Source organism: Capsicum annuum, chromosome 3, assembly GCF_002878395.1.
Source record: "Capsicum annuum cultivar UCD-10X-F1 chromosome 3, UCD10Xv1.1, whole genome shotgun sequence".
In the NCBI taxonomy this organism is placed as follows: Eukaryota; Viridiplantae; Streptophyta; class Magnoliopsida; order Solanales; family Solanaceae; genus Capsicum; species Capsicum annuum.
Window position 1 is genome coordinate 196,858,559 of NC_061113.1, and position 15,852 is coordinate 196,874,410.

The following is a 15,852-nucleotide window of genomic DNA, read 5'->3' on the forward strand; positions in this document are numbered from 1 at the left end:
TCATTGCTACTCAGACTTATCCCCCTCAAGGTAATGTGACCAATGTTGAGTTTAGACAGACTTTGAAGGTGTTTGTCAGATTGTGTCATCTCAGTCTTGCTAATCAGGTTCTCCTGGTTGCAGTTCTCATGATTCAGCAGACACTACTAAGGTCAGTCAGTTCATACGATTAAGTTCTTCGATATTAATAGGATACAAAACTGAGGTGGATCCTCAAGATTTAATTGATTAGATAGATAAAATTTTTAGAGTCATGCATATCAGTTCCATAAGGAGTTGAGTTGGCTACCTATCACCTGAAAGGTATGGCTTATTAATGATATGATCAGTAGGAGGAGAATAGGGGTAAAAATCTTAAATTTGTTGTTTGGGAAGATTTTTTTGAGGCTTTCCTTAACAACTTTTTCCTTAGGAGCTTAGGGAAGTTAAGGCTGAAGAGTTTGTGAATATGAAACATGAAAAGATGAGTGTAATAGAGTATGGACTAAAATTTAAATAGTTGCCTCGCTACACCCCTAAATTGTTATTGAACATAAGGGCTAGAATAATGAAGTTTGTTTCTGGTATTTCTAATGATGTGGTGCTAGATTTTAAGGGATAACTATTGAATAATAACATGGATATATCCAGGTTAATGGTGTATACTCAACAGGTAGAATAAGAGAAAATGAAAAAAATGGAATTTGAGAAGAGATAAAGTAAAAGGGCTAGGCCAAACAACTAGAAAGTGATCCACCAGAATAGTGGTAAGTGTAGCAGGCAGTTTATCAAGAAGAAGTCATGGGGTCATGCCCTTTCCTCAGCTAGTGCACTTGCACCTAAACTTTCAGGCGATCAGTAATTCTAGTCAAATCAGGGCCTCAGGATGCAAGGTTCTCATTCAGAGGGTCGTGTGGCCTAATGTCTAATGCACTCTATCCTACCTACTTATGGAACTTGAGGTAAATGTCATCTTGGTAAATTTTATTTAGGAAAGGGTATGTCTTATAATTATAGTCAATAGGGTCATTTCTATAAGAAAATGTCCCTTGACTAAGGGATATCAAGAGGAAATAAGGCCCATGCTACTACTTTTTATCCTCAACAAATAAATATGCTACTTCAGGGAAAAGTGGGGGTCATTCCCACTTGTATCCTCTTTCCCATTTCTTGGATTTAGAGGCTTTTATAGATGTGGTTACTGGTATGTTATAGGTTTCTCTGGTGATACTTATGTGTTACTTGATTCTTGTTCCACCATATCATATGTTTCCCCTTATGTTTTCATGAATTTTGAGTTTTTCCCCAAATATATTCATGAACCTTTCTTAGGTTCTACTTCTTTTGGTGACTCCATTATTTCTAGAAGAGTCTACAAGAATTGTATTGTGACTATCCTTCAGAGAGATACCTAGGTAGATTTAGTGAAGTTAGATATGGTAGATTTTGATGTTATTTTGGCATGGATTGACTTCATTCTTGTTATATTTCTATGAAATATAGCACATAAAAGTTACTTTTGTTTTCCTAATGAACTCGTTCTAGAATGGAGGGGGGGGGGGAGGGGATAATACTATAGAGCCAAATGGCAAGTTCATGTCTTACCTCAAGGCTCATAAACTGATTTCCAAAGGGTGTTTATACCAGTTAGTTTGGGTTAATGATTCTAATGCTAAAAGTTCTCCATATAGTCTATGCTTGTAGTTAATGAATTTCTTGAGTTTTTTCCCAAAAACCTTAAGGAGGTAGACTTTGGGGTTAATTTTTTTCCTGATGCTTAGCCAACTTCCATCCAATCTTATATAATGGATCCTATAAAGTTAGAGGTTTTTTTTGGTCAAATATTAAATTTTATTCAACCATAAGTGTTGTCATTATAAATATAACAACCCTCTGGACTTAGGGTTAGGTCTCAAAGAAAAAAAAGACAATATTCAATATTCTAGCCATTACAAAATATTAGTCTGCCTAGGAATCCTAATGGACTAAGTGGGATATCCTATAAATTTTGTAACTGACTATACCTATGGCCTTTGTAACACCCTGTACTTTTTTCTAGCTTAAAGTCGTCCTGAGAATGTCAAAGATTTGTTTCTAAGATGAATACCTCTTTATTTCATGTGGTATTTTCAAAATAAAAGAGAAAGTTGTCCAATAGAAAGTTATAGCTTTTTAAAAAGAGGGTGATGGAATTTCATGGCACTAAAAAAGATTATATGTCTAGGATGTGATAGTCTGCGTGGGAGGATTTTGATTGAGGATCATGTTTCCATATATACTGTTTATATTGGATCTACTATTATGCATTGTGACTTGAGGTAAATCTATTGGTGTAATAATATGAAAAGAGATGTTGTGAACTTTGTGGCTAAGTGTCCAAATTGTCAAAAAGTTAAGGTTGAACACTTAAGGCATGGTGATTTGCCTCAAGACGTAGAACTTTGGTATGGAAATGGGAGATGGTGAATATAGATTTCATTATATGTCTACCATATTCTCACAATTAGTATAACTAAATTTTGATCATAGTTGATAGAATGATCAAGTCTACTCACTTCTTGCCCATGAGAATGACTTATTCATTAGAGGATAGTATGAGGCTATACATTTGAGAGATTGTGAAATTGTATAGTGCACCGGTATATATTATATTCGATAGAGGTAAGAAATTTACTTCCTAGTTTTAAAGATATTTTCATAAAGGATTGAGTATGAAAGTAAATCTTAGTACCACATTTCATCCTCAAACTGATGGACAAGCATAAGGAACTATCCAAATATTGGAAGGTATGTTATGGGATGGTGTTATTAACTTTCAAGATAATTGGGTGGATCACTTACCTCTCATAGAGTATGATGATAATAACAGTTACTACTTTATCATCCAAATATCTCCATTTGAGGCTTTATATGACAGGAGATGTCGGTCACTTATTGGGTGGTATGAGGTAAGAGTGGGAATGATATGGTATGGTACGGTATTTGAATCTTCAGCACAATAATTTCAGTGTCTGATTTTTAAAAATACTATACCATTACCATACCAAATTAATATTATGACTTCAAATTTTCATAAAAAAATCAGTCAGTGTCTGATTTTTAAAAATAATTTCCAGACATTACAATAATTCCAGTGTCTGATTTTTAAAAATACCATTACCATTACCATAGTTTGTTTAACTTTGACAATATACACTCGTATAATAGAATATTATGACTTCAAATTTTTAGAAAAAAATTGATTGCGTCATACTAATACATTACACGTGTAGAAATATACGTTAAAAACAACTCTTTTTTTAATAAATTATATAAAAAAATATTTCAATCAAGATAGAATAGTCAAAGTTTCAACATCTAAATATTTAGTTCTATACTACCACTGGTTTGTATATTTGTTAGTTTAATAATATATATAATTATTTAACTATATACTTCGGTATGGTATTCGGTATTTTGGTATGTTATATGCAAATATCGAATTGCAAAAAATTTAAAATGTATACATAGACCATACCAAATACCATAATATCAAAACCGTAGTATCAAAAATTTTGATTTGGTATGGTAATTCGGTATATACCATACCATGAGCACCCCTAATATGAGGCATGTGAAGCTATATTTTTGGGTCAAGATTTAGTGCACAAAACTATGGACAATAGAGGGCTCACCAAAGCTGAGATTACTGCAAGTGTACCTACTACTGCATAGAACCATGAGAATATGCCTCGAAGCCTATATCATAAAAAAATGTAACATCCGAGATGGGCAAAACATGGAATGTATTATTATGCAGAACAAGAAAGATAACATCAAAGTTAATATAAAAAAATACTATAGATTAAAAATAGTAAAACATAAGGCAGCTAAAAAAAGGGATCATTTAACAGTTCTTGTTATTACTTCTGAACTAAATGGTATTGCCAACGAAACGTAACCCACATGCTATATTAGTTGAATTACCTAATTGGGAAGGACTCAATCGATGTTTTTCTTTTGGACTTAGATACCATTGATGATGTCTTGTACCCTATTGTGTAAATCAACCATATACACTTGTACATGCTAAGTATACTATTGCGTGAATCAAGCATACTACACCTACATCGGCAAAATATGGTTTTGGGTATTGAACCTTTCAAACTCACAGCTTCTCAGTTAATTATCTTTAAGCCCATATTAAACTCATTTCATAACATATTACATCATTGAAACTTTTTATGTTAACCTGGTTACCCTTAATTTAACACAAAGGTGTTCACATCATAATGGTATCGTCATACCAAGACTTATAAGTCATCATATACTGTTCATAACATTTCTACAGAGGTTGATTTACTACTCAAAAGATTCATGAGCAAGAGTAAAATTCATACTATCCAATGGAACGACTTAAAACACTTTTCAGAAATAATGACCATAAGATAATTCAAGTATAGTAGAATTTTCAATAAACATGCCTTTGAAGCAATACTTATTTCAAGAATTTGCAATATTCAAAGAAAGATAAAGGGATTTCATCCTTACAATAACTCTTAACAAAATTAATCTATTTATCAATCCAATTTAGATATAAAATATTAACCAGTAATATTGATTACAATAAAGAGTGGAAATCTTCTATTTTTTAGGTAAGGACACATAAAAGGCCCAGCTTTTAACTTTAAAATCATCTCTTAAGATATAGGATAGATTAAAGAACCATGATTTACTGAAACCTATTTATATAAGAATAGTTATGCATACCTTAAGAATGAGATTGATGGACAATCCTTATATTAGACCCTAGATTCTAATTTTTGAAGCTTGAATGTTTTGGAACATTGATGTTGCCATGGTTTAATGGCACTCTCGATGCTTAAAACTATGAAAATATGTAAATACTTAGGCTATTTTATTAGATATGATGTGCCTTTTATGTTTATTGCAGTAAAATTAGGTTGGAAGTGAAGTGGATCAAAATTAGATGAAAGAGCTTTGAAAATCAAAGTTACTAACTGGACTACAAGTCAATGGTTGACTATATAACTCGTAGCCTCAGTAGTGGTGATAACAATGATGGCTACTGAGTCATGAAGTGGAGTTGAGGCATGCTATAACTCGTAGGGATTGACAACAATTCAAAGTCTGAAGTTGATTTAAGCAAATTGGAAAAAGTCCTAAAGATAGCGAAGTTGGAGCCCAGTGGAAATAAAGGGTAACTACGAGTCATCACCATAGGATATGACTCGTAGTGATGATTCGCTTTGACAATAGTAAAGGATGCCCTACTAGATAAAAATCCACTAGAGTGACAACTAGTCCAGCCAATAACTCATAGGGTCTCACAACGAGTCCTCATTAACCATTATAAAAAAGAATAATAGATGTTGACATAAGTCATCATAAGTCCAGATGACTCGTTGCTTAAGTCATAGTCGCTGCCGACTTTAGTTTCCTAGTTTATCATGGTTAGGTTTACTGTGTTATTTTAAGACACTATAAATACTCTTTTGATATTTTGTAATAATTTACACATTCATATTATTCCCATACATATATTGAGTTCAAGATTGACTTTTTTTCTTGGAATTCTTGTGTTCTTGGGTTTTTTGTTGATTAATTGATTTGAGACTTTGGATTTTATTCTTCCATTATTATGAGAGTACTGCTATGCTTTCTTTATTGAATTTTAAGGTATTTCTTACAACTATAAGCGGCTAAGTCCCTTATCTAGGGTTGTGGGAACCCTGGAAGAATAACGAAGTAGAGAAAGTGTGAGTTCATGTAGATAATTGTTTACACTTCCATTGTGATTTTCTTCAGAGAACCCACTTGTATTTAAGATCGTTTTCACAAGAGATATTGAGATTGGAAAAAAATTACAATAATAATTTGAGGCTATCAATCCTCGACTAATAACTTGATACTCAAAAGGTGATAGTTAAACTAGGATCAAGGACGAGGTTTAGTAAGGAGAAACCCTAAGACTAACAAGGTAATGGGTGAGATTTATCAAAGCGTTCACAAGACGGTTGGTAATACCAAGCTTGTCAGATTTTGCATGTGTGGATAGTAAGATAGACGGATTGAGCACGAGAAACCTATTGAGTTAGGAAGCCAGGGGGAACATAGTCCTAGTGTTCATCTCATCTTAATTACAACCGAAGGTAATCCAGACTTTTTACTTTTTACTATTTACTACAAATTCCCCCTATTTATTTTTTTGTACTATTGGCTACATCAGTATGTTTAAGAGATAGATTTGACCTATTCCTCCTGGGATAGACCACAAACTATTTGGGTTACTATAATTTGACAGCAACCGTATTATATTTTCTTAGAGGGTATAGTTTGGGCGACATCAAATTTTGGCACAGTTGCCTGGGAATACAATTGGAAAGTTATTGATTAATGTTGTTGAGGTTGTTGGGTTTTAATTTTCTGTTCTTATTGGGGTGTATTCCCAGTACTAGGTGTCAAGAAAATCCATTGATCCCAATTGATCCAAATCTTGAAAGAATCCTACAACAGAATCATAGGATGTTGGACCATGGTCGTGAAGCTCATTATAAAGGCCTTTGAGAGAATCCACAAGAATTTCCTCCCTACCTCTATTTGCTCAGGAAACAGCTGCAACAGCTACTGTGTAGTTATTAGTGGAATCAAATAAGAGGAGGGGTAATGATCCTACCTAGTGTGTAGCTTAAGTGGCAGAAAGAATGAGATAAAGAATAAATATGATCATTGAGCAGAACTCAACAAAGTAAAAGAGATTAAGCTTTATTAACCCTATCCTTTCAATATTTTTTAGCATATAAAGATCTAGATAAAGCCATGGGGTATGTAGAGCTTTAGGGAGAAATGTACTAGAGATTTTTTATCATGCCCTGAATACCAGTTCCAAAGCTATGGAGGATACTATTACTGGCAAAACATTCATAAACCTGCAATGGAATATAACATTAAAAATCTTAGATTGAATCTCTCTTACCAACTGAGGGTGGCATACTCTGGAGCCAGAGAGAGGTTTCGACACTTATTCCATTAGTGTTTTGAAGAGCATCGAGTTGTAGATGATTTAGTGCCTAAGTAAGTTGCATAGCTAAGGATAGAGATTAGATTACTAATGAAATAGATTACAACTATGAATTCTGAGAAGCTGGATATTATAGGCGCATAGGGTAAAACTTCTAGGTCATATGATTCTGATATAGATAAAGAGGCAAAGTACCTAAACAGAGAGTTGGGGGGTTTTGAGCCAAGGGTCAATCATCTGCTCAAGATAATTAAAACTCGAGGGAAAGGAACCAAGGTTGAAACTATTATAAGGATAGATATAAGGATATAAATAGAGAGAGAAATAGTGATTGAAGGAATAAAGATGATTATAAAGAGAAGAGTGGTTCATATGTTCCACTGAGGAGCTATGACACTGAGTTAAGAATAGAGGCATTACTCACTAAGATGATTATGGATTCAAAAAGTTAAGAAAGTTTCCTTAAAGATATTAAGGAAGATATTTTAGGTTTGACCTAGAAAGTGGAACCGAATGCAGCTGCGATCAAGCAAATTGAGTAGCAAATTGGTCAGATATCAGCGACCTTGAATTAGTGTCAATCGAGCAATCTTCCAAGTAATATTATATAGAATCCTAATAATAGCAGTCACTATTTGGCCATCACCACTCATAGTAGTAAGGAAACTGTTGATCAACCCATGCCTGTAGTTTATGAAGCTAGGAATGATGTTGCGGATATAGATGAGATACCTGAAGTAGAATCTAAAAAGTTTGTGACTAGCGGGGAGTCATCACAAAAATTAATTAGTGTTGATAAAAGAGTTGAGAAGGATAAAGGTAAAGAAAAGGAAGCTGAAGCTGTACTGAATACCATTCCACAACCTCATTTACCTTTTCCTCAGATATTAAAAAATAAATAAGAGGAAGGAAAGTATCAAAAGTTCTTTTCAATGTTGAAGAAACTATCTGCTAATATTCCACTTGTAGAAGCATTGAAACAGATTCCTGGCTATGCTAAGTCTATCAAGGATTTGGTTACTAGAAAGTAAATAGTGTTGCCTACTAATCATTGGTTGATAAGAAGGAGGAACCTAAAATATTTACTATTACATGTATCATTGGTTCCTTCAACTTCTGTCGAGCTTTATATGATTTAGGAGCTAGTATCCATCTGGTGTCATTGGTAGTTTAGAAGCAGTTAGGGTTAGGGGGGCCCAACTCTATATCCATGAGGTTATTGATGGCTAACCAGACTATGAAAAAACTGGATGGTATTTGGTGTGATATTTTGGTGAAGGTGCCATCCTTTATTTTTCCAGTTGATTTCATGATCCTTGCTGTGGGGTGGACTTCAAAATCTGTATTATCTTAGGAAGGCCTTTTCTAGCTACGGGACAGGCCTTGGTTGACATAGAGATTGGGTAGACGAAGTTCAGACTCAATGATAAGAAATTTAATTTTAATGTGTGTCATTCTATGCAATAACCGAAGGATATTAGAATCGTGTCCATGATTGATACTATTAATAATAATGCATTGATTGTGCCTATTGAAAATTTTTTTGGAGTTGTACTATTAGCTATATTTATCATGAACTTTGATAGCGGTGACGATGGTGAGTGCATTGTATGGTAGAGGTTCTTATTATTATGCTTTGAAGAAGCTAGATCTTGATCTAAAAATTACAAATTCTCCTCCAGTTTAACCATCTATTTAGGAGCCACCAGCCTTGGAATTGAAAACCTCCCATCTCACTTGCTTAATGTATTTTTAGGGGCTGACAATACCCTACCGGACATTAGTTCTTACTTATTAGAGACGCGGGTTGCAACATTGATTTCTGTGTTACAAAGATTTAAGAGGCCTATCGGATAGACTATTGTACACTTGGCATTTCACTTATAAGATACAACTTGAACCAAAGAGTATAACCAACATCAAGCACTAGTGTAGGTTGAATCCTTCTATGCGGGAGATAGTGAAGAAACATATCATTAAGTGGTTAGTTACTGGAGTGATTTACCCTATTATGGATAGTAGGTGGGTTATCCTAGTTCAATGTGTACCTAGGAAGGTTGGGATCATTGTGGTCCCAAATGTATAGAATAAATTAGTGCTCATGAGACTAGTTATAGATGGATAGTATGCATGGATTATAGAAAGTTGAATACTTAGACTTAAAAGGACTATTTTTCCTATGCCGTACATTGATCAGATGCTTGAAAGACTAGCAAGCAGGGGTTGGTACTATTTTATTTGATCAGATGCTTGACAGACTAGAAAGCAGGGGTTGGTACTATTTTATTGATCGGTACTAGGGATACAATCAAATTTCTATTGCTCTTGGGGATCAGGAAAAAATGACTTTTACTTGCCCTTATAGGACTTTTATGTTTAAGAGGATGTCGTTTAGACTATGCAATGCTCCTACCACCTTTCAGTGGTGTATGATGTCTATATTTTATGACAAGGCAGGGGACATTATAGAGGTTTTCATGGATGACTTTTTGGTAGTTGGGAACTCCTTTGATGATTATTTAGCCCATTTGGCCAACGTACTCCAAATATGTGAGGAGTATAATCTAGTTCTGGATTAGGAGAAGTGTCATTTTATGGTGAATGAAGGTATTGTTCTCAGTAACAAAATTCCAAACTAAATGGAGTGAAGAAAAAGGTTATTGAAAAATTTCCTCCTCCAATCTCAGTTAAAGGTATCCGATGGTTTTTAGGTCATTCTTGCTTTTGACTTCTGTAAAATTGCTAATCCTCTATGCAAGCTTTTAGAGAAAGAGGTTAAATTTGTATTTGAAGATGTATTTCTTAAGAGCTTTGAGTGCTTTAAGGAACAGTTTATCTTGTCTCCAATTATTGTTCCATGATTTTTCTTTACCATTTACGATTATGTGTAGTGGAGTATCCTTGGGTGTTTTCCTAGGCAAAAAGGCATGAAAAATTCCTTCACCCGATCAATTATGCCAGCAAGGCATTAAAATCCATATAGAAGAACCATACAGTCACTGAGCAAGAGTTACTTGGGGTGGTTTTTTCCTTTGCGAAATTCTGGTCCTATTGGATAGGGACCAAAGTCACCGTTCACAAAGATCATGCAACTTTTAGGTATCTAATGTCGAAGAAATATTCAAGATTGAGGTTGATACATTGGCCCTCTTATTGGAAGAATTTGACTTTGAGGTGAAAGACCAAAAGTGCACTAAGAACCAGGTTGCTGATCACTTATCTCGCCTTGAGAAGGACGCAAGTAGAAGTTAGGAGATGAGCTTGATAAATATGATACTTTTCTATTTGAGCGATTCTTGGCAACATCTCAAGACTTAGTACCCTAGTTTGCTGATTTTGACAGCTTTTTGACAAGTGATCTTGTTCTTGAAGATTTTTCATTCCAACAATAAAAGTGGTTCATGCATGAGGTGAGAGAATTTTTCTAGGATAATACTTATCTCTTTTGAATTTGTGCGGATGGTGTTATTAACGGATGTATTCTTGAGGTGGAGATGATGAGTATCCTTAAGGCTTATTATCATCACCAGTTGGGGGTCATCATAGTAGTATTGCCACAACCCATATAATTCTACAGTGTTGGTATTATTAGCCAACAATCTACAAGGATGCTCATGACTTTGCTCAAGCATGTGATCAGTGTCAGCAATAAGGCAATATCTCATGAAAATATAAAATCCCCATGACACGTAACTTAGAGTTGCAGTTTTTTGATGTATGGGGGATTGACTTTATGGGTCTGTTTGTGAGATCTTATGGGATGAAGTATATTCTAGTGGCGGTTGACTATGTTTCCAAATGGGTGGAGGCAGTTGTGCTTCCCAATAATGAGGGCATAAGTGTCACCGTACTTCTAAAAAAGAATATATTTTCTAGATTTTGAACTCTACATGCAATTATCAGTGATGGTGGTCTCACTTCTACAATCATCTTTTTAAGGACCTGCTAAAAAATATGGTGTACATCATAAGGTGGCAACAATTTACCATCCATAGATGAGTGGGCAGGTTGAGGTCTCCAATAGGGAGATCAAGTATATATTGGAAAATATTATGAATTCCAACAGTACTGACTGGTCTAGGAAGTTAGATGATCTTTATAGGCCTACCAAACAGTTTTTAAGACCCCATAGGTGCCTTTACATATCAGCTTGTGTACGACAAGGCATGCCACTTGCCGGTTGAACTTGAACACAAGGCACTATGGGCGTTGAAAAAGCTCATTTTGAGTGGCATGATGCTGCTAAGTTGAAAATAAGCAAGGTGAATGAATTGGATGAATTCCAACTTTGAGTATATAAAAGTCATCTTTGTACAAAGAAAAAATGAAGTTGTATCATGATAAAAAGATCGAAGAAGTATTTGAGCTCGGTGATTTGGTCTTGTTTCATAATTCAAGATTTTGTTTATTTCATCATAAGTTAAAGTCTAGGTAGTATGAACCATTAACCGTGCTAAGGGTATTTTCAAATGGTGCTATTAAGCTGAAATGTGATGGTGAAGCCCCATTCAAGGTGAATGGGCAGCTGGTGAAGTACTATATAGGAAACCCTGATGAGGTGAAAATATGTGTTGATATGAGCCTTATTGAAGTCTAAGTAACCAAAGAAACTGTGGCATGTCGCGATGTAATGAAGTCTGAGTATTTGACTTAGCCACTCATGCCACAACGTTAAATCAAAAGTTGCACGAGAGGCAACCCATGTTTTGTACTTATTTCATTATAGGTTAACTTGTGTGTTCAGTATACAAAGCTGGAGATTACAGAAAAAGACAAGATAGTTTTCTAGTGCCAGGTCCCATACAAGTCATAGGGTAAACCTATGACTCAGCACCATAAGTCATATGGAGTATGAGCACATGAATTCTTAGGTAAAAGTTCTCTAAAGTCATGAAGACTCTCAGAATGAGTCATTCTTCATGACTGGAGAACCCATGTAATGTTCCAGTCACAACGAAGGAAATCTATGACTGAATTCGGCCAAAATAAATGGAAAATAACTCTCATAATTGATCTTTCTTCCATTTCAAACATCCGTCACTCCATTCATTCCCAAAATTGTTCAATAACTCATAAAATACAAATCTAAATTCATCCCTTATCATCACAATTCAAAGTCCAATCTCTCAAAAATTCTCTATTCTTAAGAACAAAGGCAAATTTCAGAGAATATTCGGTCTCATCTAAGTAAGTAGTACAACTTTCAAGTTCTACATACGAAATTATGGCAAAATTATGGTAAAAACCAACTGGATTGTATGTTTAAATATTTATCATTTATACGTGTAAACTCATCTATATGTGTTCTTGAGAATTAGAGATAAACTTTAGAAAATAATTATAGGCTAAATTTGTGATATAGGGATGAATTAGAAGTATAGATATGATGTTAAACCCATAGGGAAATTTGGGAACCTTTGGGATGTTGATATTACAAATCAAGCCCTTTAAACATCCCTATAATAGTCGCTACAAGGATCATAACAACTAATAAGGTCACCTAAAAATTCATTACATGACTCGTAGCCACTGGGAACATGGGTGAAAAGGGGTGCTTGGTTTCTCGTTACATTACGACACATACTATGAGTTGTTGTCACACCATCCGACTTGTAGTATAGACTCACAGTGACTGGGAAGTGAAATGCATTAAAGAAAAGTTTTTGGTCAGACTATGAGTATTGTGATGAGTCGTTGTCTGACCCAGCGACTCATTAGGAGGACTCATAGCCTGGCTAATAAATAATACCCATACTTCCCCCCACGCTATGAGTCTTAGGACTACTCGTAGGCTCTAGCAGTGAGCCATAACCTGACTCGTAGTATTGGCAGCCACTATTACACACTTGTTGTTTTTGCTTATTTTCATTTTATTTTCTTAGAATTAACTAATGTGTGTGTCCTAAAAGGTACCAACAGCACCAAAGTCAGATTCCACCAAGCAAACACCAAAAAGCAAGCCCGCCCCTCCACTAGATATCTCAGTGATGAATTTACTGACGATGAGTCAAGTGGCTCAGTCAAAGAATATATAATTACCGAGGTAGTAGAACCAATAAATATTTTACCTCGGGGCACCAAGGGTTCTTAATTCAGCTAATTATCTCCACCCATCGGGTCGAGTATGAAAAATCCCATGCAAACACCACTACACTCATAGTCCCAGTTTGAAGAGAATGGTGAGTCAGATTTTAGCCCCATGGATGAGAATGAGAAAGTTAATAATGTGTCCAATAGTGGGTTAGAAAATAAAGAGTCTAAGAAAGAGGGTCCAAATAATAATTAAAATAAGGTAGAAAAGGAGAAGAGCGAGTCCAATGATAGCCTAATGGAGATAGCACCTCCTCTACCACCTTTTGAGCTACTACAGATTGAGTTTGCCGTGATGCCCATTATTAACTAGTGGATGTACCATGGGATACAGTAATTATATGAGCGAGATAGTGCAATCACCCTTACCACCCAAAGACCTAAGAGAGGGTTCTACTTATAGCCTAAGATAAATACTACCGGCACATATGACATGTCAAAATTTGAGGCGTCCTTCAAACAATATCACTTTGAGTTGATGGAAAGGGCTCTAAGACATTACAGCCCTATATGTTTTGGTAATTTTATGTTGCCTACCAAATAGAGCTGAAGCGGGTTCATCCACAAGGGATGTTGTTGAAGGGTGGTGACCCCTTATTGTCTGTGCTAATCAGAGGCGTTCGGGTGAACATTTCGACCCAAACTATTTCCAGATTTCTTCATGGTCTGGATTTCCAACTACCAGCCAACACTGCTGAAATTGATCACCACATGGATGAAATGTAGAAAGTGAAGATAAAGAATATTAGGTTGGAAGACAAGCTTACCCACTTCAGGTGGATAATAGGTATCATTACTACAGCACATGAGGGGGTGCCTTGGGTGGTAGGCCCTTCTACATGGATTATAAAGGGTTCACTGAATTTTGCTGTGAAGGCTTGGTGGACACTGGTCTATCATAAGTTGAGCCCTACAAAGGGGGGAAATCTGCTGAGTCCTGATAGATTTTCCTAGTTTCGGGCATAATAGAAGGCTATGAGATTGATGTAGCCAATATTTCTAGAGAGATCCATGACCGAGCGGTAAGTATAGACACTACTTTAGCCTTCCTGTGCCTATTGACTCAGCTTTATTTATACTAAGGTGTACCTTCCAAGGTGTGAATTAGTTTTTTCTCATTGAGGACCACAAATTTGGGCTTGATATGAGATTTTGCTAACCCCATCTCAAAGGCAAACGTGGGGGCCACTTTACTTCAGGCAGCATTTCAGGTCAGAGGGTATGGTATTGATACTTTTGGTTCACTAATATTAGTGATACCCCCACAGAGAATACCCAGTCTGAGCCTTAGGCCTCGATAGATGCAGCTAGTACTTCTTAGATTTTAACCCCACCTCCTACTACAAGGCCATTCACTTCAACGCCAGGTTCTTCTGGCTATGCTCTAGTCTTGCAAGTATTCATTACTAATATAATGAAGATATTGGCACACTTGGATGTAGAGTGACAATCATTGAATAGTGAGTACAACCATGGGTTAAGAGGAAGATTCAAGGAGAGATTAAGAGTGTGCAAACATGGTTTGATAGCTTTGAGTGATGGATTAGCCAGTACTGAAGGGCATTCAGGCCCCAGATCTAGTGGGTGTTCATGGGGAGTTAGCCGTACTCCGAGTTGCAATAGCAGATATGCATGTGAGGTTATTTCCTACTTATCCTATCATTAAGGATATCCAAGTCGATGAGATGCTAAATATTTGGGGGACTAAAGGGAAATAAAAAGTAGTTGAGGAAGAAGGCGGTAAAAGAACAAGAAAGAAGAGAAAAAGAAAAAGAAAATAGATGTTGTGGAGGTGTCCAATGCAACCAGTATGCAGTCTATACAGGACCACCAAATCAATATCCATGAGATAGCAGCAGGAGTCGGTATATCCCAAGTGGTTGAGACAATGACTGCAGTTATAGAATATTTGAGTAGGGGCACTGCCATGCCCCTAGATATTCCATTGAGTGCACCGACCACCATCGGTGCCACTGCTGATGTGAGTGTGTCATTACCACTAGGACTACGAGTGCTAATATTTGGCCCCATTTTTGAGCCTCCATGTCGAGACTTCATGAGCTGGTGCCTAGTGCACCCATGTATGTCTCCATTCCCAGTTTTTATTTTTTTAGATTCACTAGCGACAGTGCATAAGATTTAAGTTAGGAGTGGGGATATACCACAGCTGCTGTAGGTTTTTATTATCATGTTTCTTTCTACATCGGCCATGGTATAATATTAGAACTGGTATTTCTAGGAAATATTGTCTCATATTGTTTGTGTTGATTTGTTTATCTAGGAGAAAATTAAGTACCTAAGGGAAGTTGACATGTTTTGTTTGTTTATGCTTAAATATGTTAGAAAAATAGCACCTCTTTCAAGAAATGTGTTCTGTGTGATATGTATATGTATGTGACCATTGTGAATCTCATTAAGGCATTAGGATTAGGGACAAAATTATCATAGCTAGCATTTGTATGAACTGGATAGGTAGTGATGTGTGATTCAACCATATGCCATGTGTGTGAGAGATGCTTACTTAGTTCCCCTTGTATGTTGAATCCAAAACTTGTTCGATTAGTTCTTGTCTACGTTGTAGGATATTCGGTTAGGAAAGGATCATAGGTCATTCCTTAAAATTAGTCCATGTTTAGCCTAAACAACCTCCCAAATGAGAATAAGAATCCCTTGATCCATGTTTGATCCTATGTAGACTTATTTACTGGTTTGCACCTTTCACCTTCCTATTTTAATTATAATGAACCTATTTTGACCCTAGT